Raw genomic sequence first — 26,868 nt, forward strand, 5'->3', positions numbered from 1 at the left:
AGGAATTTTCCGCATGAGTGTTATGCCCCCACTTCAGAACAAAAAAGAAAAAAATTCTTTAACTTTTTAAGTAGATTCATAGTTGGGTCTCCTAGTATAGCCTGCACATACAGAAAATCTCTTATTTATTTTGAATAAAAATAGCTATAAATTCCCTTTTGTTTTCCTGTATCAGGATTCAAAATCACAATGTCTTAAAAAAACACATACAAGGTTGGTTTTTTTTAAAAAAAAAAAAGCTCTGAATTGAAACAACTCTAAAACTTTATCCCCAGAAGCAATAAGATCAATGACAGCCATTATTCCATTTTGTTATTACAGTATCTCAGGTTGTTAAGATATTTTCTGGTCAAACATTAAGTAGAAAACAGTACTCAATTGCTAAGAATATTAAACTAGAATAAAATTAGATTACTTAGATGTAGGTTCTACTACTCTCCAGTAGTAGAATTTTCTTTCCCGGAAAGGAAAGGGAAGAATTGAATCTGTGTTCCAAGAAAATACCTAACTCACCAGCCTGCAGGGTACTTTGCACAGGACTGCCCCATCCTTCCTGATGAAGTTAACCATAATGCAGCCAGAAATGCAAGCTGACCGATGCAAAACTGTAGGCAAGGTGTCTGAATCTGTATTCTGGTGGCTAGGTCATGAATGAATGGCTTATGGCACTCTTGTATCCAGAAAAAAAACATGGGCTTGAGCTACCTCAGGTTGAGAAGGACCTAGAATCAAGGCCTCCTACTCCTTGGACAAATCAGCTAATTAACTGCTAGTCTACTATAAAAAAAGATAGGTATCAAAAGCATTTTCTTAAGAGAAAGCTACAGAAAGTGGTAGGGAATTTTCTGATTAATATAAGGATTATATGAATGTCTACTGTATACCCTGGTTTCCGTCTGATCAGCTTCACTCACCAGCGCTCCACATTATGGATCTCAAATTCTAGCCAGGAAATCAGAATCTCATCAGCACATGGTCCTTAGGTGCCTGCCTCCTTACTTTCTTAGCCAAGAGCCTAATCTTTATGAACTGCAGTGCTGAACATCAGAAGGCTTAAGTTCTTTTTTAAACCTGGGATATAAAACATTCCACATAATTTTAAACAGTGTTAAATGTTTTATTTTTTTCCAAACACAACAACCTTCAGGATTAAGTGAGAAGAAAGTAGGTCAGGTCTTCCTACTGAAGCTTTTTCAAATTATTTTTTTTTAATTTTGTAGTTAAATTCTACAAAATGTATCTGCCTTTTACATCTTTCATTACTATCTTCAGAATATAAATCTTTGAAGAGTACTTTGATTTATCAAGAGCCTTAGAAGTAGCAAGTACTATAAATATTATTCAGAAAAATATTTAAACATAATTCCAGTTTTTTACTCCTTTGTAATAGGTCTGATTTATCTTTGATCAGACTTTTGTAGTAACTCATTAAAAATGCACAAAGAATTTGTCTGTGCACAGATCAGCCACAGAATACTGATCTGAACATTTAATAGCCTGAGGAAAACCCAGAACACACAAAGTGGAACCCACGCACTTGAAGCAATCAAACATCTGCCTGCCTTTCAACACCACTTTCATAGGACTGCCTGCATTCCCAAATTAAGGGATACACCATGAGTCCCTACTGTTTGAACAACCTCGCCACTTGAAGACAATGTTCAGAAATTTAAAATACAAAATTTTCTATCTTTATGTTTCTATTGGTGCACCACAATAACAAGGAAGCTACTATTCACTTCTTTTATCAGCAATAGTACAAAGAATAAGGCACACCCTTCTCAGGAAACTGGAAAAACCTGCTATATGAAAGCTGAAAAGTCTCTGAGCACCCATACCTTCATTTTGCTCTACATTTCAACAACAGAACTGCAGGGAGACTGCAAGGACTTGGCCTTAGCCTAGCAAAAGTAAAGCTGAGCAGAAAAGCAAGGTCTATGTGTAAAAACACAGAGATAATTATAAAATAATTAAAAAACTATTTAAAATAAAAGGACAATCTTGGCACAAGAACTGGTAATAACCAACTGATGATGATTAATTTTAGGTTGAACATTACAAGCAGCTTCCTCATGTTTAGGGCAATTTAGCATTGGAACAGGCTTCTAATTAAAGTAGTGAGGGGAAAAGGCCCAGCTGCTTTTAAGACAGCGCTCCGTCTGTCTATGATTGTATGACATAAAGCCTACAAGAGCATGAAAATAAATTTGATGAATAGGGAGGTCCTTTCCTGTCCCACGTTCCTCAGAGAACAATAACTGTCAAGTAAATAACATCATTCTGATACAACTCTAAGATATAACCATCTGTCAGGCAATACTCAAGAAGAATTATACCACAGAAAGCAAAACCAGATATTAATATCACAGCAGGACAAACTTGCCAAGAAAAAGCTTCAGAGTATCTTTTCATAAAAAGTCTTAAATTCATAACCTCACTTCTCATAATTTCACACTAAAAATTTCCTCCCTCTACAAACAAGAGCTGCAGAAAGCACACCTCTCACACAATACTCGCTCCCAAATCTGAAAGAGCTCAGCTTATTTGGTCTCCATGCAACTCAGCTGTCCTATCATCTGCACCCCTACCATTCTGCATTCATGCAGCATATCATCTTACCTGAAACAATATTACGTCTAACATGCTCAACAGGCTCTTTATTTACTACAGTCATTACTACATTCAGCTCGGGCACGATGATTCAAAACTGGCTGTCAACTGCTTTGCTACTGAAAGGTTCAAAGTGCCACTTTTGCCCAGCAGAAAAACTGCAGCAACCATGATGGTCTATGACAATTGGTTAGACATGATCAGTCTGCAGAAATAACATTTGATTAGACCAAGTTTTACAGTTTGAAAGAGCAGACAGTCTTTCAGGCACACCAGCCTTTCAGCTTGGTTGACATCTAAAGATATACATAACTAAGTATACAAGTTGGTATAATAAAGACTATTATCTGCCCCTACAAGTCCTTCAGGCTAGGAGACTGTTTTACACTAACAGGTACAGGCCTGGCTAGGGGGGATCTTTATATCTTCATTTTATTGTTGCAATGTATCTCAAACTGAAGACAAACTGCAAAGTAGTTTTGGCCAATAGACTCCACCTGCTTATTTGCAAAGTCCCTGATCACATCCTATTGTTCCCTTCTAAAAGCTCACACTGAAATGCAACTGAGTAAATTGTAGAAGAGGGGAAAGCATGAACACCCATCAGGAGTTGTACATCAAAGGCAAACCAAACACGAACATTCACCACTACTCAACACACAAGCTCAGGACACTCAAGGAAATTACTCAGCAGCATAAAAGAGCAAACTATATGAAATATTTATTTCTATACAATACCTGGTTAAGTTGTAATAGCCAAAGCTCAATTATTCAAATAAGTACTTAAAACACATTTTGGAACAGGTTCTTTGGCTGCTATCAAACAAGTGGTCCAGGCACAGCCTGTCAGAAACAAAAGTTTTGATCAACCTTTGTCAACAGCTAGACTGCTGCTCTAAACCAAAGGCTGCTTTACAGCTATTTGTTATTCTCTTTTCCTACACATCTGCTCTTGGTCACTTCTGAAGAATGTATAACAGCTCTTACGCTCTCGCTAGCAGACCTACAGTATATAATTTTTCCTTAATTAGCACACAATTTCACTTTAAATTTAGAATTCAAAGGCATTTCCTTTTTTCAGTTGATTTCCCCTCTCCCTATCCCTTGCAAAATCATTGCGGTCAAGCACAGAAAAGTTCTGCAGAACAAGGGTAAAACTTGTGCCTGTACAGTCAGTTTATGTAAATTACTCTCAGACTGTATTTTCTTAGCTTTATTCTCTTAGCAAAGCATAGAGTATAGTAGCTGCAAGAGAGCATCACAATACATTTTCAGTTAGTTTATATCACATCACAACATTTTCTTACCATTTTAGTTCATCTGCTTATACTAGAATACCAATGCTTTTTTAAGCTTGTCGTCAAAACAGCATACTCTTTTATTCACTATGAGAGTCTGTAGGTCTGACTTACAGTATATTCCAGACAAGTTTAAAAAAAGTATGCTGAAAGAGGATACTACCAAGGACTTCGCACTAGCCCTGCCGAGCATAAGAGGACATATTTCACTTGACCTACCCTACTAATCTCAGCAAGCTGGACCTTAGTAACAGATGCAAAGCTCAAATGACCACTTTCAAATCCTTGTTGCCACTCCACCTCCAGCCTTTGATCATTTTTCGTGTGGAAGTAACAAACGATTTCTGCTTCTTGGCCTGTGTAACAGTTGCCTCGTAATCCACCAGTTGATCTCTCTAGCACCAGGAAGTGGGATTACTCATCTCAACTTTAGCTGCATTTCTCCCCATCACATACAGAAAGGGATATATTGGATACTAATAAGATAACTGAAATTCATCTTAACTGTTTACAGACTGTTTTGATTATTGTGCTATAGAATTAGATATCAAATTACAAAACAATACAATATATATGCTTTCTGACATTTAAATTTTGACATTCATCAGTCTGACATAAAAGTAGCTGAATTGTAGCATGAAATCTACTTGAACCGGTTTTCATTCCTCTAAATATTACAAGATTGTAAGCACACAAATTGCTTGACACGCAATTCACTTTTGCACAAATTTATCTTCAACTGGAATAAAGTCAGAAAGCATATTTTGTATCACAAAAGACCTTTACCTTAAGATAAGCATTAAAAACAGGCAAACTGAACTCTTCAGTTTGTGAGCACTGCAAAGCATACAAAAGGAAAAGCTGCCAATACAAAACTAATTTGGAGCTCTCAGAAAACATGAAGACGTTAAGAATTACACCTATCTCAGAACACACCCACTTTCTGCCTTCTGCTTCTTGCAGGCTGCACCCACAGACAATTTACAGAATTCCCTATCAGATATTCTGATTACTCGCCTATGTTCACCCCTGGCTGGTTTCCATGCAGTCTGAATGATTTTGCTATGCCACTGCCATGACAGCAAAGGAATCCTGTGTCTCAAGTAGCACAAGGCGTTTTTCATACATTATTTTGAAATAATATTTTTTTGAAATATTATCTTGGAAATATAACTGGGGTGATTCCTGTACACAAATTCTGCATCTCAAATGGAGCTGTTTATGCCAAGTCTCGAGGTGAAGAAGTCACACAAACTTGCAGTTTTTTATTAGCAAGTTGTTGATTCTTTTTTCCTTTCTTCATTTATATTTAATTCCAACTTCATACAACTACAGAGGTCATTCTGGCAGCTGGTACAATCACATGCCAAGTCATAAGCCAAAGACTCCCATGACAAAATGTCACATCAGCGACCCTCTGATGAGACAACAGCAATGGAGAAAAAAGTCTGCCTGATCTTGACTGCCAGAACACAGCCTGGCTGAGCTACACTGAGACTAGGTCTCAGCATCCAGTCAAGAGCTATCAGAAGGAGAAGTTCAAGCCATCCAGGCCATACTCTTCCCTCTTCAGTATTCTCTAACACAGAAAAGGAAAAGCGGAACTCCTGACAATGCAACTTACTGACTGGGAACCACTGACCTAGAGAGTGGTATCTTGACTTTAATTCATATGCTAGGGCTGAAACTGGTTTCTTACTTGGACACCATCCCGTAACTCCTTAGAAAAGAGGCTTTTATTTGAAGTTCTTATCATCCCTCTTTTAGTTACAAGATTCCTGAGGATCCAGTAGATTAGATGAGCTTTTCCTTTAGTTTTACTTTCTCTCGGGATGTACACTACTCCTCTATTCCCTTCTAACAGAAGTTCAGGAAGAACGTACTGATATAACTGACATTTTCCTTTCTTCATCTCACCATTCTTTTTGCTTTTTTTTCCTTGGCCTAAGAAACAATTCACTGTCAAAGGAGGTGGTGAACATTCACTAGTGAGAGGTTTGCTGCAACAATTACCTAAAATTCAAGGTCAAATGTTTCTCTCAGTAACAGTTGCAGATGCTTGCTGACACACAAATTCAATCTTCTTGCAGTGAGGGCTGTCATACTTGAGTAACTATGCTGTAAAATACTTGTATATACAGTAGCATACATACAAGAGAATGTTTATGCATAAAAACATCCAATTTTCAGAAATAAAAAAATCTAACTACCAGTAAGAGGAAATTTGTACCTTACCATGTATTTCTAAGCTAAAGTTTCAAAATGTGTAAGTGAGTTTGCGGAAATGCAAACACTGGATTTTGGGTTACCTTTCCTATTACAGTCTACATCCAGCAGAGAAAACATGGTAAAAAACCCATCACAACATTTGGCACAAGGTAACCAGACATGAGGCTTTCACTCAGGCTGTGGCATATTTTCACTTCTCCACTGGGGAAGCAAGGCTATCAAGTGTTCTTGTCATGGATGCCCATATCAAAACTCATCTCTAATCAAGCATTCACGTGGGGAGATAATATCTCAGCATACTACTCAAAAACAAGTTTTGGAGAAGAAAAGGTCATGTCATTACTTACTAATTCAGAGTGGTGTATGATTACATACGTATCTAAAAACTGTTCCAAGAACTACAGAAAAATCTATTTCTTTTTGAAGGCAGCAAAAGAGATACAGAGCAAGAGGACAGCAGCAAGGCATTAATATTTGTTAAGACAGGATAAAAAACAATCCCTGTTTGAAAGGAGAAGGTAAAGGTATGGTTTTAATTCATATATGAGTAGCACTAGGTTATAAGGCCAGCACTAACTGGAGAACACAAAAGGAAAGTTTAGCCCTTTGCTTACTCTCCTCTCAAATACACACCTAAAGAGAAGGGAAATCAGCATTTGAATTTGACCAGACAGTGCATGAGAAGCAGCCCACTGCAAGGAAAGGGATGAAGACATCTGGCCTTTGTAACGAGGACACTGTCCTTGTAAACGCGGAGCCAGGAGCGACAGAAGCGTGCTGGAATCCTGCGAACAGACCGCAGCAGCTCTGACCACCCTGTGCAGGCACTGGGAGATGGACACGCTCTTATTTCTATCCCAATGCTGAGGGACTTTCTGAGCTGCAAACTAGCAGCTAAACAAATGTTTAGCCATAAGTACCACAATACAAGCTGAGGTTTGCTTTTGGACAACTGGGGATAACTTATTTTATTATTGAGATCTTCACAGTGTAGGCAAATGTAGGAAATCTCAGCTAACACATATAGCTGCTCTGACATACTGGAAAGTTTTAAAACAAACACATTAAACAGCCACAGAAGGTTCAATTACTTAAACAAATACTTTCCTGTTCCTATAGTCTGTGAGTCTTAGATTGTATTAATGTGCATGCCATGTTTTCTTTTCAGGAATCTGGAGATACTCCATTCATATAATCAAGGTGTTTTTTCTTCCTGAAGTACCACCATCTAAAGTGACCAGCTTGTGAAAATGTACAATGTGCCTGATGGCCCAACATGTCATGCCAGAGACTTTTACCTGTGATGACAACAGGTTTATTTTAACAGGCTACAGTGTTTTGATAAACAATGCATGTGTCTATTGAACTGATACATATATTTTAAATATTAAGGCTATATCCAAGCTAGATGAAAGCATTAGAGAAGGTAGAATAAGTGATTTAATAAGGTGGAACATTTCATTCCCTGATGTAAGCTAGCAGCATGTAAAATAGTGAGTTCAGTACTTGGATAAAGCAACCAGAATGCCTCCTGTTTTCTTTCAAATTTAATTGCTATCACCCATAGAAAGCCAAAACCACTAGCCAGAACTCATTAAGTAATGTGATAAAGCTGAAAGTCTGAGGAGTAAAATGTAAATTCAACATTAATGAAGTGGCATTTACTCAACTGTCATCATAGATTACACTTGTTCACCTACACAACAAAGTTACAGAATTAAACACTGTTACAGCTGCCGTCTGCCTCTATTTACAGAGCAGCAAAAAGAGCATTTAACTAAAACCTATCTTCCTACAGGGTGTTTTAACTCTGAGCAAATAAAAAAAAAATCTAATACTGCCTTTGATTTGCTGAGCCAGAAGTGAACCTCTGGCAAAGACTTACTGGGTTGGGACTACCTGTCTTCATATTACAGACATTGGTCATTATGTTTCTCTGTACTTTTTTTCAGTTAGCGTGATGACAACCAACCAGCAATTATTTTGGTCACCCCCCACTATCTCATCTCCAAATATGAAAAGGAAAGTAGCATTTTGCAAGGTTTCTGAAGTTTCCTTGGTAGTCTATAATTTATTAAATATATTTAGCAGATCAGCCAGGTCCTACTGTGAGAAAAGGCCACTGAGTTTGCAAACCTTTCCTAACAGGTATCACCTAAGACTCCTGTGCTGTGTGGAATGTGGGAGTCTGCTTTTTCCCCAAATTCAAATATTTGTCATAATAACATCTGTACACTACTTTTTAAATCAAGTATCTAGAAAAAAATGTTTTACAACTCTGCTGGAATATCCTTCTCTTCCTAAAATACTTAAACTCTTCTTCCACAGCCATGTCAGCTACAGATTCTTCCTTTTAGCCAAATTCCTGTATTGGTTTCTAAAAGCATTCTGTTCCCACCCCAACCTTTTTTCCTTTTGAAATGAGGGTATTTAACAGTCTTCATTTATCACTGTGAACAAGCTCAGTAAAAATCCCTAAGGAGAAGGAATCTTAACTATGTTCATTAAGTAATAAATGCATATTTATCATTAAATCAGAAGTTAAAATACTTAATATTGAATACAGTATGTAGTGTTAGAAAACAGTTTCTGTAGCTTCTAGGAAACAACAGGCATTTCAGCTGGCACAATAAAGTTTTCAACTTTTTTCCAATTGTCAGACTGTTCCTTTGACTCCTGCTTCCTCCAGTAACTGCCTTGCAAATCCTTCCCTTCGTGGCACTCACAGCAGAACTTTCCAGATCTAGTTGCCCATAAAGACATTTTCCTCCACTGTTGCAGTCCTGAAATCTACTGTTTCCAGTCACAATTCCTCCTTTGGCCTGGGTGCTAGCATACCCACTGTGCACTAGAAGTAGTTATCTCCCAGCAGAAACAAAGAGAAGGAAACTATGATAGTATTTAACTGTCCGTATTCGCTAGCTGTAGCCGTGGTTCTAAGCAAAGGACAACATCCATTGTTCCTACACTCCTTCCAAAAACACATTTGATGGATGACTGACTTCTATCTTGCCTCAGTCCTCAGCTGCTGCACATTACTTTTGCTCTCCATTTAAACCAACAAGATTTCTTGCAGCTGGATTAGTCTTCCCTGAGAGGCACCCAGGGTGTCTCGCCCGACCTGTTCCAGGTCTCGGGGCCCAGGCACATGACTCTCACAGCAGTCAGATGAGGGACCGAAGGCACCACTCAGCACTTACCTCAAAGCATGCCATTCACAGTTTTATCCCCTGAGGTTTGTTTGCCATTTTGATACCCTTGCTCAGACTGGTAGTGGCAGCTGGAAGGTAGTCCAAGTCACTGTCTGTATCATATTTCAAACACACAAGCTTTCGAAGCAGGGAGCCACACACTGCAGTTAGATTAGGGCAGTTTAAGACTTGCTGGTCTATAGTACTTGTAGGGTGGTCTTAACACCAAGACAAAATTTCTAGCACATCTAATTTTGATGTTATTAAAGTAACAGATTTGAATCCTTGGAGAAGTAACCAATCTTTGAGTAAGAAACCTACAACAGCTCTGTGGTACAGACTGGATGTTCCTTTCCCCACAAGAAATTAAATTCTACAACTTAAGTTGGTAGAACTTAAGTTACAGGTAGGCTATATACAGACTGCAGGTAACAGACTTACTGAAGCAGTTAACCTTGGAGATTGGGCAGCAAAAGCCACCTTTCAGGGTCTCTAGGATCTACAGATGGCAAGAGAGCAGGAGCAAAGCTGGGATAGGGTGTGCGCCAGGCAAGGCAGCTAACAAAGGGCTGCTGTTTGTCCTGGTGGGAGCAGCAACTGTGCCTTGGGCTGGTGGGAGGGAGAACATTAGGGAAGGAGTAAGGATTTTTAGATATGAACTACAAAGTAGAGATTTCATACCCTCGTTAGACTTTAGCCTCTATTCGCCTTAACAAGGGTGCAAACTGCTCGTTCAGAAGTTGGTTTTGGTTGCTCCTCCAGCGCTGCTAGTCTCAAGATGATGCAGCTTCAGCGTTCCCCCTTCCACACGCACATTTCACTTACAGTGCCATCCTAACACAAAAGTTAACTGTGTTCACAGCTTCCCAAATGACCCATATTACAATGAGATAATTAACTGCTCATGAACAGCTATTCATTGAAAACCTCTATCACAGTATCTGCTTAAGCCACTGAAAACCTTCATTACTGTATCCGTCAAATCTCTGAGAAGAAATTTAAGACTGTTTCTTTAGATCAGTTCTCTTTTTGTGACTCTTACAGACTGTGATAAAAAAAGCAAGGCTTTCTATCAGTTGAATTTGCAAGGTGTTTTCTAAAACACCACAAAAAACCCCTCTCCATCTGCCAGTTGAAGCTTCTGATTTGGCAACACGTAATGTGCGAAATAATTATATTCCACTCTCTTTTATTTATAATTAGCAATGTCAAGTCCGTTTCTTGAGATAGCATTCATTGCTTAGTGTCTGTGAAACAGAAGCTCTGCACTTCATATCTGAAACTACATTGTTCCTTTTGGAACAGCTTCATTTGCTAAAGCCAAGCTCAATCCACCAAACAATATACTATGATGCAATAAAGATTTTTCTATGCTCTTTATATAAATGGATGTGTACGTTTCTAAGTTCTGAGACATAATTAGCAGCTATGAAGCAGTTTTACTCTGTTCTTAAACTTGTTATACAATTTATAGTGCAATGTATTTTGTAGTCAGTCATCACTAACTGTCAGATATATTAGCAATACACTTTCCTATTTTTATAAAACTTATTTCATCCTATATGATGGTATAACATAAGAAATTTTAGTCATTCTTGACTCAAAAACAGAGGCTGCCTTTACAAGACAATAAAGCAACATATAATTAGGAATACTTTGACCACATATTGGTACCACGGTATTTCACAGCTTTATTCATTAATACTAAGCATGATATAAAATTATTCTTGGTCTCTCATACTAATCCACAGATTGTTCAAGGCAGTAGAAACAAGCAACAGCCTAGTCCAGTATCAGAAAACGGTGGGCAAAAGAGTAATCATAAGGCAATCCTAACTGGATGACCATCTTTACTTCAACAGCGACTTAAGACATGCACTTTCCAGGCTGTGGAGCTAAGAATCTATGGAGCCTGAAGGAAAATAGAAAGGCTCATAGTAATATGACATTGGTTCTAGTCACTGTTGGAAATACTATTATTTTCATGCTTTTATTCTAAGTGTTAGGAGCATAAGTTTAAAGTAGTTAACTTCCCAACAACTGTTTCTCTATGAAGCCCTGCAGAAATAAGAAAAGTCAGGAGAGACTTATTTAAGACAGAGGGAAGAAAGGATTTCAAGTTGCAAATTTGTTCTGCCTCCATGTCTGTCCTAGAAAAATTGGTCTTAAAGCAGTAATTAAGCAAAACAATTTCAAAATGGGTACAGATAAGCTCTATCTAACATAAAAATATCCAGAAGACTTCACAGACGTATAATCACATTTTATATGTGAACAATACACAAGTTCTAGTACAAAACCTTCGGTTTAGCCTTTTCCCACTGCACTTAACGGGTCCATAATGAAAACTCCTTAAGCGCTTCTGTCTTCTTGCTCCTAGTAAAGATGGTCATTTCTTTGTTCATGATAGCTAATCGCTCTGCTTTGGAAAGTCAGCAGTAACCTCAAAACCATTACTAGCTGTGCATACTGGCATTCAGCAAATGTCTTTTTCAACACCTCACCTGGCATTATGCACTGCCTACACCTCGTACAAACTGAACACATCTGATGTCTCCCCTTGGCAATAAACTGCAGGAGCGAAAACGGAGCAGCAAACCACAGAATGCACGTGGGGAACAGAACCACAGCAACCCACTACATGTAGGGGAAACACCTAACGGTTAAAACAGGGTAGAAAACTTAAAGACGCACTTATTCTTTCCATGCTCATATGTCACCATCTTTTCTGCACGCTGCAAGACTACAATGTTCACATCTCCAATTTCATAGCTCCATAGTATAGTTTGTAGTTATAGTTATGGATTAGTTCAATTATTATCTTTAAATAATGATATCATTGAGGATGTAAACAATTAGTTCATTTCAGGAGCTTTTGGTTGCAGGCTTATTACATCACTGACTATACTGCACATGGTTCAAGAACTAAGAAAGCTTGTATTTTTGTTCTTTAGTAAACAACTGCCAAGATTGATTCTTCTTCTCTTCTATTAAAATATTCTTTTATTAAAATATGACCTACTGTAAGGGGGTACTCTCTAGGCTGGGTTTTAACTTGACCTGTTATTTCATGTAAGTAACGTAAGAACAGCAACAGTGGGATCACATTAGCCTTCACAGCTGAATGGAAAAGTGACAAAAACCAAGATGTTGGCCACAGTAACAAGATGTGATCCCAAGAGATTAAATATACTGAAAACCTTTTACATTAGCAGCCCATCTTTTCTCCAGAGCTAACAACAGGGAGATAAGGTTGATTCTACCCATGATCCATGTAGATGGCAAAACCATTTTCAGGACAAAACCTGGAGTCCTGAAAACTAGTCTGCCAATGCTATTGCTTAAGAACATATGGAATTTATTAGCCTTCCAAAGTGGGAGGGAAATTCAAGTTGTGTTCTTTGGTAGCTAAGCGTAACAAACAGATATTCAGGAACACCAAAGTAAGGTTTTGTGCATCTTCAGACGTGCTATTTTTACTTTCTGCTGGTTTTTGCCTAAATGCAGGACTGCTAGCTAAAATAAAGAGCATGTCAATGTATCTCTATCATTTATCGCTGTCTTTGGAAACACACTAGTCAAAGAACTTTACGGAATACCACATGGTAATGCTCAGAATGGTTCTGTAAAACACACAAATGTGGAGTCAGAGCTGTTCTCAGACCTGCCATAAGCCAACGTGACACAGGACAGAGCTAGTGGTCTAAACTGTCAAGTGATGTTAAGGATACTGCACTGTAAAAGTTATCAAAACTGTATTAAGTAACGCCCTGTCTCTACTTCTATAACACAGGGCAACACACTGTATTAGATAAGTATGGTATCATTTGTGATGTAAACACCCATGATCCACTGAAAGCAGGTTTATAATAGAAATATAATAATATAACAGAATTCATATATTTCCAACACTAAAATTAGGAAGGGATTAGTTAATATACTGCATCTTTTCCTTAATGAGCAGGCAACAGTAGCAACCAGGATGAAAACTTTTTGGGAGATGGGATCAGGAATACACATAGACCACAGGCTGGGATTACACTGCATTAGCACAACTATGTGGGAAGCTTTCATGACTCCTACACATAATTCACATAGTTCTAGGTGGTGAAACTTGCTTAATTCACTGCAACAACTTTCCAAAAGATACTCTAGAAGACAACTAACAGACACTTTGCTAGCAGCAAGACTGGATTTTTTTCCTGCTTTTACTTATTATCATAGCAAGTTCTACAGTAAACCTTAAATGCAGAGGAACCAGTTTAGAGGGAAGATGCTCCTGAACTACTTTTTATAGGTCCCTTCTGCTCTCTTCAATATGCTAGAGATAAACGAAAGGCACCCAGGTGCTTGCCACATAAAAAGGAGCAATTCAGCACAGGAAAGTGGAACTAAGGCTGGGGTTTCAGCAAAAGGCAATGTTGCAACATCATAAGAACAGATGGGAGTTGCAGCTGATTCCAACAATATCTTCGTGAGAAGCACAGTACTCCCACAAATCACTCAGGAAAGGACTGGAAGTTGCCACTTAGAAAACATACTTGTGACCGTTTCCTATCAGGAGCTGGGATGTCCTACAAACGTTAACAAAAATGCAAATTAGCACCCAAACCAATAACACATTCTTTAGCCTGATTTCTCTGCTCCTGGTATTGACTTCTACACTGGACTCTTAAAAACTTACAGCTCGAACACCTGCCTAATTTAAAATTTAAATTCCAAAATGAATGCTGCTCCACAGAAAACTATTACAAACACAAAAATGCCATACTAGCTCAGGTTCAAGGTCCATCTAACACAGTGTCCTGCCTCTAATAAGGACTGCTAGTGGATGCCTAAAGAAGAGAAAAAGAACAGACTAAACATACAGCAACCCTTCCTTGATGTACTCTGCCAGCTAACAGCAATCTGTAGCTCTGGGACTTCTATCTTCTTTTTAAGTGTACACACGTAAATATAAGCACATTCACATTAAAGTCCAAAGCTATTCTGAGTCTGAAACAATTTAAAGCAACTTTTCACCATTTAGGTTACTGCTTTACTCCTTTTCATTCTGATGAATAAACAGGCACAGCTGAAACTGGTGAGTGCCATTCATTATTCCCTAGCTCTACAGAACTAAATCCCAAAACCTAAATTAACTGTTGCTTTAAGGCAACTTTTAGAAGCTGCAATCACCACTCTGATTAAAAAAAACTCAATCCAAACAGTGATATCTAGCAAAATCCTAATGTTAATTTTAAGTGAGATTAGAGATTTGATCATCACACCAATTAAACAATACTCTCAGTAAGTGAATAACCTAGTTGTAAATTAAACAAGAACTTTCTGTAAATATGGCCAAGATGTAAACATCCCTCCATAAAAGAGACCTGAAGGATGAGATAATACCTCATACCAAAATTCTAATTACTATATATTTTGAAATGAACACCTACAAAAAATAAGTTTAACAAAAAAACCATGCCGCTTAAAAATGGGGCTCTTGATTTAAGTAAACTTAAAATAAGGACTCTGAATCGCATCTAAAAAAAAAATGCTGAATTTGAGTACTGAAGATCACCATGAGGTCTAAAGATGCTGGTCACTACTGTCCAGACTATTCAGTCTTCTTCATAAGAAAAAACTCCAAAAATCATTGAAGGCTATCACCCCTGAAGTTATTCTATAGTTTATTTAGAGGGAAGGAAAGACAAAGATGTGGTAAGCAGTTTAAGAAATCAAATCAATCAAACCAAAGAAAAGGCTCTGGAAATGCAGAAAGGCAGTTTGTTGTAAACACAGATTAAATAAAACAAAGCTAGGAATTCAGAAGTGAAAGCACAAAAGTAGGATGCAAAGGCACCTATGCTCCCCCGAGCTCTTACATCAAACATCATTTACACTCTTCACATGCCACATGCCAGATGAATAATGCTATTTATTGCTCAACACAGATTAAACGCAGGCACTAACGAAATCGGTAAGGAGCTGTTTTCGCAGGTGAATTGTTACTCTGAGCCAATTCATGAAAATAATTTATAGGCTGTCGGTACCGTGAGGCAAAGTTTCTGGGTCTCCTGAGCCCGGCCGCGCAGCCTGTCGTCCCCAAGCGGTTCAGTCACGTCCACTACTTGCTGTAAGCGAGCTCTCCTCGGCTCCTCCCGGCGGCTCGGCACGTTTTAAAAGCGAGGCACGGCCGGAGCCCCGCCGCGGTCGCACCGCCCGCTCCCCCGCCCGGATCTCACGGCGGTGCCCACGGGCAGGTCCCCGCTCTGGGCCCGCCTCCCGCGGCCGCGACCCGCGCCACCCGTCGCGGTACCGCCGCGGCCCGAGGGGAAGCCCGGGGGGAAGGCGGGCGGGCGGCGGGTCTCGGTCTCGGGAGGGTCCCGGGGGATTCCCCGCCGCCCCGCTCGGCCCCGGGGGGCTCGCCCGCCCGGTGGGGGCGGGTGCCATCTTGGAGCCGGCGCCCCACGCCGTGAGTAGGGACCCCCGCGCACACTCGCGGGGCCGCGCGCCCACAGCCCGGCACCTGCCGCATCCCCTCACGCTCAGCAACCCCTCCGCCCCGCCGCGGTCCCGTCGACACAGCGCAACCCCGCCGCGCCCCCCGGCCCCTCGCACACCCCGAGAAGGCGGGTGCGCGCCACGGGGCTTCGGCTCCTACCTGCGGCCAGGCCTCCCGGGCGGCGGCGGGCGCGCCCCAGCCTCCCTCTACCCGCCGCGCCGCGCGCCCCAGCACCCCATCGCCACCGCCGCCGCCGCGATGGGCCGGGCCGGGCGGGCAGGCCCCTCCCACCGGGGCGGAGCTCGGCGGCGCGCGGAGCCCAGCGGCCGCTCGCTAGACCCAGCCCCCCTCCCCCCCGTACACACACACGCCGAAAAAAGGCTGGCGTTCTATTGGTTGGAGGCGGGAGGACGGCTTACAGCCGAGGGGCGATTGGCTGCGGGGGCAGGCGTGGGCCCGCCCCGCGGAGGTCGCGTGACGCGGGGGGCGGGGGCTGGGCGGGAGCGGGGGGCGGCCCTTCCTCCGCGGCGGCCGCCACCTACTGCTGCCCCGTCAGCCACGCGCGGGTGCACCTCTCGCTGTCTGGAGCCGGGGAATTTCGGCAGCGGGGCAAAAACCGTGGCTGGGGAGGATCCGCGGGGTGTCACGGGAGCTGAGGGCGGGGAGAGCTGCCGGTTCCCGCTGCGGTAGTCCCGCGCGGCGTGGCGCGTGTCCCGCACCGGGTCCCCATGCGTGGCTCACCTGTGGTCCGGCCCTCCCCGGTGCGGGACCTCCTGGCGCTGCGTGTGGCCGGGGACGCCGTGTTGCTCCGCGGCGCCCCGTGGACAGCAGGAGCCCTCACAGGTGGTGCGGTGCGTGCTGGGGTTTCCTTCCCGCTTCAGAGAGCTCCGAAGCCACACACAGATGATCATTTTCTGAAGATTGTAGAGGGTGTGCGCAGGAGGGAGACAGGGCGGAGGAGCGGGACGAGTAAGGCCACCAGGTAGGGGCTGAGCGATGGGCAGAGCTCCTCGGTAGTTGGCGAGGGCCATTGTGGCTTCACCAGAACAGGCTGCAGCCCTGCCTCTGCATTAAAGGATGGGACTTCATTCATTCAATGAATCTATTCTTCATGGGTTTATTTTTCAGAACATAAAATGCACCAAGGCTTCTTCCAGTCTCTTCCAAGTGAAGGAATACCCTAGTGTTACAAATCCACCTGTTCCCAACAGCAGTGCTGTCTCATGTCCAGAAAGACCAGCATCTAGTGTGCTGGACAGCCACCTTGCAGCGGTGCAACCCTAGTGTACACCAGGCCATAGTGGTATTAGTTCTTGGCTCATCTCAAAATATGGCATTGCAGGTGGTTTTGGACAGCATTAATTCTTGTGTACTTAGTGGGACTTCCCTGCATTGTCTTCAAGTAGAGTTTCAAGTGAAGCGTTTAATTGTGACAAAAATTCACAGAGATAGATAAACAGTTCCAGAAGACTATAAGTTTCTTACAATTTCCTCTCATTTCTTGGGTCAAGTCTTTTATTTGTGTCTAGTGAGACACGTATAGTTGTGTAGCATATAATGCAACTAATCTCATTCAGCCTCCTCTGACATTTGTTCCTGTTCAATTTAAAATTATGGGGGTTTGGCACACTACAGGATTACATTATTTCATTATGTTGTCTGTCATTTTTTGTTTAGATCAGCAAATCATTAAGAATTACTTCCTCCTTATCCATATCTTCAAAGACCTGGGATGTGAACCTTCCTTTTGTGATCCAGCAGCAGCTGAAGCATTCCTGAAAGGAAACCGGTTGAACATATGTGGTTAGTTTTGGAATACATTATTCTCAAAGACAGTAGAGTAATTACAATGCCTAAAGGTGCTAGACACCTCAAAATGTAGCCCAGTTTCTGGATGAATACATTTTTTGTGTGTGTTTTGAGATCATATTTTAAATATTCATCTTGCTTTCCTTTTAAATAAATATTTCACAAGATTAAACAAATGCCAAGCTAATAATTTCCTTCTTTTTATGCTGAGTATCACCCAAGTACTTGTTCATATCTTAAGACTTAACCTAATTTGGAAAATTAATTAAAAAAAACAGTTCTGAGTTCTGATACTTTATATGCAAACTTTTAGTTGAGGTCAGGCTTCTGTAGAAGAAACTTAAATTCCCCAGGATGAAAGTGCTGGCAGACACTAAGCAACAAAACTCCCAAACAAGGCTTCCGGCCAGAAAGATGAATTGCCATTGTACCCATCCAAGTATTACCCTTCTTTTCCTATTGCAGGGCTTGGCAAGAGTGGGTTGAGCCCTCCATTGGTTTTGAAAAAAGGGCGTATTCTCCACAAGCCCAAAACAAAGCAACTCCTGTAAGCTGAACACTTCCATGTGATAGCAAATGAGATGAAACCAAGGAGAGAATTAAGAGCTTTCCACAGCTCAGTGCTTTTTTCCAAACCCAAGGGAGGCAACCATCTCCAGACGAAATTCTCCAGCATGACTTTAGTTAAGAACTAAGCATCCCAGTCCCATTAAACCAGTCCAAGTCTGAAGGTCTAAGAGCCAGACTAGCAAAAGACAGCTAGGAAGTTAAATTTAGGTGGGTTAGATGCCCTTTAATTTCCTCCCAGGGGTCTCTCTGGTGGAAAAGAACAGGAAGAAAGAAGACACTTAAGAAGCTGTTGCAACGCGCTAGTTCCCAAAACATTTTAGACATGACTGATACGGCTGGGGGATTTTCTTCTGTTTTGCTGACATGGCTGGAAATCTGCAAAAGCAGCATCCTATATCTCTCTCAGGGAAATGCTGCAGTAGAAAGACATCTCAGGTGGTACCACATCTGCAGGTCATTGTAGGCCCACAGAATCTTCCTTGTTGCCTCTAAAGACCTAGCTGATCACAAAGCGTTGGCACCTCTCTCTTCAGTTGCTAAGTTGTTGTTACAAGGCAGCTAAAACATATTAAATACTTTCCTAAAATTATTTTTCCATGCAGGCAATTGCTGCATCTGGCACAAAGATGTTACATGATCGTTAACGGGAAGTGAAACTGAGCCAGTTTCTCTTCAAAATGTGGCCAGCCCTGTGGGATGATTTGAGAACTCCTGCTTCAAATATGTTTAGGTGTGTCTTTGTAGAGACTGCTTCGGTGTTCTTCACCTCCTGACACTGACGCTTCTGCTGTGCATAGCTGTGATTCCTGCATAATTTAACAGAGCCATCTCAGGTGTCTCCCACTCTGTTCAGAGCATTTGTGGGGTGTTCTTCGGAATTTGGCACACAGCTTGTATCACATTACATTTACAGAAGAGTTTATCATACTTGCTTATTTAGAAAATTTCCTAGAGAACAAGGTTGGTTTCATTTTTAAACACGTATATTTGAGCGGCTCCCAAAGTATTAGCTGACTCCAGTCAAGTTTTTTATTTCCTGATATGAGTATAATCAATATTATTCATTTTTCTGTCTCACATTCCAGCATTGTTGGTGCAAGTGAAATAAATTCTCGTAGACATATTTTTTTCTGATGCATTGTAAATGCTTGCTGGGTTTTTTATGTTACTGTTTCATCTTCATAGTATTCCAGCAGGCAGGCTTGTGGCAAGCAGGAAGGACTGGCTGAATGGAACTGGAATCAGCAAAAAACCTGTTTCAGTCATTGCAAACTGAGGGTACTGGAAAATATGTAAAAATAGATTCATTTGTTAATTTGTTAAAAGCGTGTTTATTTTGTGTTCTCACTTCTTCCTGTTATAATTGCAAAACCTTCTGAAATTTTTTGTTCAGCAAAACTGAAGTATATCTAGGTACAGTAAATGAATTATGCAAATTATTTTATTGAAAGAACATGCATGTTCCTGTGTATACATTATTTGCCTGATCTTCCTATTACAGATGTAACCTGTAGTAAAATCCTAGTTTGTTAAAGCAAAGGAGTGCTCTAGAGACTCCAAATTTCTGACTGTTATGGTAGAAATCTGTCATGTTTTTTGTAGGGCACATAGAGCTTGAATACATTAATATGATTAAATATTAAAATATGGTAAACATTATTTTTTGTTGATTTAGGTTGTTTTCCTGAGGAAACAGGGCTTATATTTTGATGTTCATGACAATCAGTCTGTGAGTTCCCCCTTAGCAATTTCTGAATTTTTCTAGCTGCACTTAATTTAATTTTAACTTTCTTCTTTCATTATTACGTTTATAAAAATCTCAAAATACATCAGGTTTTTTCCCTTCAACTTGTAAACTTTTGCTGTCTATAGAGTTCTCGGTGTTCTTCTGTGAGACCACCTTTATGATTTTCTGCTACATGAGAATTTCTCCTCAGGATCCATCTGAGTATCATAAAGGTAGACACATGATGTAGACAGACACCTTCAGGACTGACCCTTATATTCTTTTGCATGCTCAGTGAGCTTGCCATGGCTGTTCATGCTGTGCATATTTTTAATATTTGTACAGTTTTGATAAATAACCAAGCTCAATTTTGTCTCTTCACCAAATGTTGCTCTTGTTCTTCCTGCTGTCTTAGTTTTCCTCACTGCAAACCACATTGATATCCCTTCTGCCATCCCTACCACCAACTTCTCACAAAATAGAAACTAAATAAAGTTGATTGAGCAGAAATACAACAGTTTGTCTCACAACAATTTACTTTTTGATTGATATTTCAAATTCTGTTTCACTTTGAATTCTTTCATAGAAGTCTTCCTCACGATCTTACTTCCAAACTGTATTAGATAAGCTGTTCTGGATTTTTTATTCTCTTTCATCCAATTTCATGCTGCTGATACATATATGTAAACTCATCCCAACCCCCAGGCTGCAGTCCAGTTTACTGAACTTTGCAATACCACTCCATCCAACTTGAGAAGTTCCTTTGGAGCCTTCTCTGACTTGGAGTCTTTCTGTTCTGAAAAGTTAATTATAGTAATTATGAATGCTATTTCAGATTTTAGTAGTGGCAGTTCGCCAATCCATATAATTCAATAGTTTTTCATAAAATTCCTCATTGTAAAATCCCTTGTTTTTCTAACTAGAATCTCACACTTTAATGACTTCTTCATTCTGGTTTGCAGTTAAAACATTTCCGTTACTGACGTGGAGAAATCAAACATCTCCTCAGAGTTTTGCTGCCACAGCCTGATCCCTGGCACACCTGCAGATATCTTATTTAATCTTGTTTAATTGTTTAGATTTGCTTAAGTAAGCCACCTACCACCACTAAACTGCACTGAACTAAAAGCAGACATGTCCCTCATACTTCCTGATATTCATATTATGTTTTAGAGAGTGCTTGGAGAGGAGAAAAACAGAGCTGAAACTAAGAACAAAAAATAAGTGTTTGCACTACTTCTAAACAAAGGTGTACCTATGAGTTAAATGCTGATGTTCAAGTTTCTTACAAAACAACTTCAGGATTTGTGGAAGAATTGTGGAAGAATTAAAAACATAATGAGTGTGAAGTTTAGGATGTATCATCCCTAATTAGGCTTCCACTTTATTTTGCTGAACTCCTGGGAGGGTGAACTGTTCGCATTACAAGATAGTTAAAATGTCACTGCTTGCTTTATCCTTCCCGGCAGTTACAGAAAACTACTATTATTAATGAATTTGGATGTGGCTGTGTGCCAAGAATGTGCTGTTTTGTGAGTGTGATCCTGCATGTGCATTTTAGTGTTCCACTCACAGACTAAGGAGAACTCTGATGCCCAGAGATCAGAGTCAGAAGCTAGGGAGTGTGATCTGCCAGTCACATGTGGTTTTGAATGGCAGACAGAAATATGAAGAAGGATAGTATGTGGTTGGATAGCAGCTATCATTTAATTTTAATTTGCTGTCTAATTGACTGATCTCATTCCTCTGCATTTTGTCCCCTAAACCCTGTCTAATCCCCTCTGCGAGGCAGAGTGCAGAAGACCTGTGCAAACCGGAGCTAAAGCAATGAGCACAACCTGCTGCTCCTTTCCTTCTGAGCAGTGTGTGGCTATAGAATGGAAAACAGATCGCCCTTTGGCATTATCTTAAGGTATCATCCTGTACAGTTGATGGTACTGAGTGTAACTCTTAGGGAATGCATTAGAAAAGAGGCAACTGCTCAGGTACAGACACAACGCCAAGATTAACAGGAAATATACAACTATAATCTTACAAAAGCACATCATCTAATAAAAAGGGAGCCAGATGGTGTTTTTTTCACAAACTGGCATACACTTGTGGCATGTTCTGAGTTTAAAACTTCTCTAATAAATCAGTGATGTTATGCTAACAGGAAAACAGGGTAACTGATGCTGAGTGCATCTAGCAAACAGTCTGTTCCAGAGGAAAGAGGTTTGCTTTGGAGCTAACCTGGCCTTCCCAATTCACAAATGCTGTTATGTACGTGGCTGCAAATTGAGGAATATTAGAACTGGGGAGATGGTAGTCCAGGACACGTGAAAGATACCAGCCCTGTGAATTTCTCCATAATTAAACAGTGTTACAGCAGCCATAATGCCTGAGATGCACCACCAGCACTTGCGCATTTAGTGAGTAGAAGAGAGGATGTTTCTAGGCTGAAAAAATGAGCACCTGGTACTGATGAGACGCTTATTATCACTCCAGCTCTTATCAGATGTTATTAAGCATACTTATTCTCTATCAAATTGTTAAACTAATGTTCAGTAGGGTTGCCTGATAAAAACAGAGTGCCACATACTCCTCCAGATGTCAGGAAAGACACCAGAAATTAATAATAAATTTTCCTCCAAAAACTAGCAAGATCTACACCTTCCTCTTACACCTAGCAAGCTGTGGTAAAGCCTACTCTTAAAATCAGGATTGCACCCAGCTATGTTGCACTTAGTCTGTACCAAAAGACCACAACAGCACAAGATTTATTGCTTCCTGATATGTTCCACGTGCCTTAGTGCAAGCTCCTGTGCTCATTCACTGGATCTGGATGACTCAAGCACAGGCAAATGCCTTGCAGGCAGTAGTATAGTAGTCTCAGATTTACATCTTCCTCAGTACAAGCAGAGACGTTTTGAGCTCAGGCTGCAGCAGAGCTCACATCCAGAAAAGAAGTGGATCACGGGTGTCTTCTGCATAAATCCACAGGTAAAGCTGTTCTTCCTTCCCAGGTGGAGCAGTCGTTACATCTCAGACCTCCCAGAACTTCTCGCCTGTGCGTGGGCTTAAGCTCCTACCTGTGAAAGGTGATTTAGACCCAATGGGACTATAAGCCACTCAGGATCAGCTGAAATAGGGACCGTAAGTCTGACCGGAACTGGAGAATGCCATGCTCCTTTCCTCACACTCCTCTCATGCCAGCTTTGGAGAGGGCTGAAGTAGGAGTTCTACTCTTTCTGTGACTGGAAGATTAGTGCCTTTTTAACAGGACTAGGAGAGAGGCAAGTGGCTGCAACTCAGTTCTGTCATTTTGTCTGTTGAGTGGTAGTCTTTCCAAGTCAACATTTTTAACTCTCTAGACTGGATAATGCACTGTGGTTCTCTTTTTTTTTTTCTATTTTTAGTTAACTCATCTAGGGTGAGTTGCAAGCAGGCTGGCTGTGCTTGCTGCCTGCCAGCCTGAGCCAGCCAGTCTATTGCAAAATCTCATTATCAGTCTTTTATTTTCAACTCACTTAAACTCTAGTACTGTTAAGGTCTGCCAAAAGTGCTGTTCCATCTCTGTAGAGGAGGGGTCTTTTCAGTCTGGAGGGTACCTTTATCCTCATTTTGCTCTTTTTTTTGTGCATGTATGTGAACATATATACGAGGGAGGGTTGAGAGGAAGGAACAGCTCCCGTAAGAGACAAACATCCATTTCTCTCCCTAAGCTGGAAACCTATTTAAATCTGCTTGCTGGGAATTAGCCCTTCAGATGATTCTCAACATACGCACAAGGTAGGGTGAACAGCTCCGCTGAGTTTTTAAAGAGCCCATACAGCCTGTTACACAGGGTTTGACATTTCTGATGCAAGGCCCAGATTTCAGCTGTTTGTGCCAGGCTACACTGATTCAGACTGGAAAAGTCTATACTGATCATTTGCATAATTTCTTGCCCACAGAAAATATCAACCCAAGTATTTAGTCATTTCTGAAATTAAATGTAGGAAGGGTGTATTGTTTTTCAATAGGAAAAAACTAATCAAACTTTTTATGGAGAAAGTTTGCTTGGAGCAAGGGAGGCCTTTGTCAGATGCACTAAAGAAAATCTACTCTAATTCAGACAAATTTTAGGGTACTTTAGATTTCAGTTTACGGAGACACACACTACTGCTTAAGGGTTAAGACTGTCCCAAAGCAAGCTTATGCCTCTCACAGTTACAGTCCTGTTGCTTGTGCATCATTCCCACAGTTCAAATAAGGCTCCCCCGCCCCTCTCAGCTCCTATCCTGGACATGCACTCTCTGTACAAAGCCACTACACATGCTGCAGCCCAGGATTACACGATGGAGACAGAATTTCCCAATAATGGTTTTTTTCCAGCTGCTACACGCTGAGCTGGAGCCAAGCAATGAATGGAGAGCAGGGACACTTTCCTGCACTTTCAGTGACCTCTCTGCTGGCATCTAGGCAATGTGAAGGCAGAAGCTATCTGATTGAGAGGCAGACAGAGCAAGAGCCAGATCTAAGGCCTTGCTGTGGAGAACCAGCAGGCTGTACTGGAAGTAGGAGCTGTGGAGTGAAAACTGGGACTTGCGGAGAAGGCAGATATTCAGAATTGGCAGGACAGGGCTACTATTTTGAAGCCACCAAAGGAAATGACAGTGGCCAGAGAGTGAAGATTCAGAGCAAGGATATTAGAATTGTAGACTAAACAGATAGTAGAGGTGGATGTAGGATGGAGGGAACAAATTGCTGAAGAAACTGCAGCACAAGAAAAAGAAACTCGTGAAGAAGTTGGGATGGAGAGGGAAGGTGCACCGAGAATGCAGTTCTAGGAAAGAGACTGGCACTAGAAACCAGCGGAGGTGGGCAGCGCTGCCAAGTGGATGGAGTGAGCAGTCCCAGATGGGAGAGAGCTAGGCAAAGAGTCAGGAGGGAATTCAGACGACCTGGGCAAGGAGATGGGGAGTGTAGGCTCAGCTGGGACTTAGAGTACAACTGGTTGCTTTTAATGAACATCAGTGAACAAAACAAATAAGGAAACAGTTGCAACAAAAGAAAAAACCAGCCAAATTTTCATCTTATTGTCCAAGGCCTGTAAGCATTCATTCTGAGAAGACAAGAGGGATCCCAGGACATGAGCAGCCACCTGGCCTGAAAGCAGGATCCACCCTTGCACCACTTGCACGTTGGATGGCCTGCTGCAGCTCCTCCCGGCACTGTCAGACTGCACAGGGGACCGTGCCGTGCCCGCTTGACCGGCTTTAGCAGAGATGTGGGAGCCCACAGTGGGAAGGTTTGCTGATGGCGGGAGGCCCTGGAAGTGGTGTTCCCGCTGGCACGGTGAGTCGATGAAATCATCTGCTACATGTGCATCTTTTCCAGGGTGGATCCTCTAGATCTTTCAGTGTGATTTTTGCTCTCATTTGCCACAACTTGGTGGTCAGGCTGTTGGCTGCATCGACGCCAGACATTAGGCAGAGAGGTTTTGGCTGTCTCAGGTAACAATATGGCTTTTATTGATGTTAATCTACCAATAATAATAATCATGGCAAGATAAAAATGATGAAATCTGCTGCAGACGAAATTCATCACAGGCTACAGCACTCATTAAATGAGTAGCAGGTTATGATTATTACACTTAGCGCTGCCTTCTTTGGTAGACTCCTGCGCTTATTTTTGAAATGGTTCCTGATCTTCTTCCTCTGACCAATGCATATGGCCATGACTGTGAGTGCTCAAGCTAGGCTGATCCTCTTACTCTGGATTGTGTTTAACAAAAACTCCAGCTGTCTCCAGGATTTTTGTGTGCAGAAGGTTGTTAACCCACACAGCCTTTGGCATGCCTAATGCTGCTCTTCATTTCTCCTTGCAGTGACATGTCATTGGGTTGAGCCAGTCTGCTGTCACTGAAGATCAAACAGGTACCATCAGCATTTAAGAATCTCTTATATGTGATGTTTTGCAGGCCATGAACAAATCCATTCAATAATGCTGCTGCTAGCACAGAGTGTTGTGGGAATCACTCTTCTGGAGCTCCAGGATAATACCTCAGTTGCCATTGATACTCCTTGAGGAAGGATGACTAAAGGCTTGACCAGTGGGCTAGTATGTCAGATGGTACCAGGGGTTACTTTGAGCTGAAGTCAGCTACATTTTTTCTCTTGACAGTCCTTTTTAACATACTTAGTGAATGTGATCACGTTGATGTTTCGTTCTGGCAGGAAGTCTCACAAAATGTCACACATGAGGCCTCACCAGGGCATGCCAGGGGTGGCTGCAGCTCAGGATGGCGCTGGGCAGTGCTGTTGAAGTGGCACCTTCATCTTCAGTAGCTTTTTGCCATGTTTTGGGAATCCAGCCCTGCAGCATCAGATGGGTGTGGAGATGGACAGACAGTGCTAACATTTCTTTTCCAGTTTCTGTAGCAATTACAGCATTACATTGTCAAACCTGCATATTAAGCTGGATTAAAAGTATCCCCTCATTTCAGTCTGTGATCCTTAAGATCTTCTTACTGGTAGCACCTAGTGCTACGTATCACTTTGTATGTTCAAAGCACCATTCCCAGCTACAGCTGTCTGAGTGTGTCTGCAAATCAAATCCTAGGTTATCGAGTCAGCACCCAAAATGAGGGATATGAAATTAAAGGCTAACACAATAAGAACCCCTCTGCAGGAACTCTTTAGCAGAAGCAGAGCAGACTCCAGTCCTCCAGGGAGAGTGTTCTACTATCTTAATGGTGAAGTGATCCTGTTTCTTCACGCAGTTGTCTGTGTCTCTCATTCACTGTTCGTTTCCCAGTTTCAGCAACAATGGGAACAAGGGTCTGGCAGACAACAGATCCTTTTGATTAAGAAACTGATTCATACCCACAGCAAGACTGAAAAACAAATATGCAATGTTGTAAGTAAAAATTACGTTGAAAGTTAAAACTACAAAATTAGCTTTGCCAAGTTTTAACGATTGACT

The 26,868-nt window shown here is 41.4% G+C and overlaps 1 protein-coding gene and 1 long non-coding RNA gene across 5 annotated transcripts in view; one reads left to right on the forward strand and one right to left on the reverse strand.

The window, feature by feature from the left end:
• MPP7 (MAGUK p55 scaffold protein 7) overlaps positions 1–16,085 on the reverse strand; it is a 158,210-nt gene extending 142,125 nt beyond the window's left edge. For 2 of the 4 annotated variants that reach the window (XM_064444870.1, XM_064444867.1), the window contains exon 1: positions 15,975–16,085. The gene's annotated coding sequence lies outside the window, so the exon portion shown is untranslated. Of the gene's footprint in view, positions 1–15,363; positions 15,546–15,974 lie in introns of those variants that run through there. The other 2 variants (XM_064444869.1, XM_064444868.1) reach the window with 2 other exon arrangements.
• Positions 16,086–16,332: 247 nt separating this feature from the next.
• On the forward strand, positions 16,333–20,472 carry LOC135311756 (uncharacterized). Its single transcript, XR_010371340.1, has 3 exons — positions 16,333–16,666; positions 17,493–17,618; positions 18,797–20,472. It is a non-coding gene; the product is annotated as an uncharacterized LOC135311756 (long non-coding RNA).
• The last annotated feature ends 6,396 nt before the right edge of the window (positions 20,473–26,868 follow it).

This window comes from Phalacrocorax carbo, chromosome 2 (genome assembly GCF_963921805.1).
Source record: "Phalacrocorax carbo chromosome 2, bPhaCar2.1, whole genome shotgun sequence".
In the NCBI taxonomy this organism is placed as follows: Eukaryota; Metazoa; Chordata; class Aves; order Suliformes; family Phalacrocoracidae; genus Phalacrocorax; species Phalacrocorax carbo.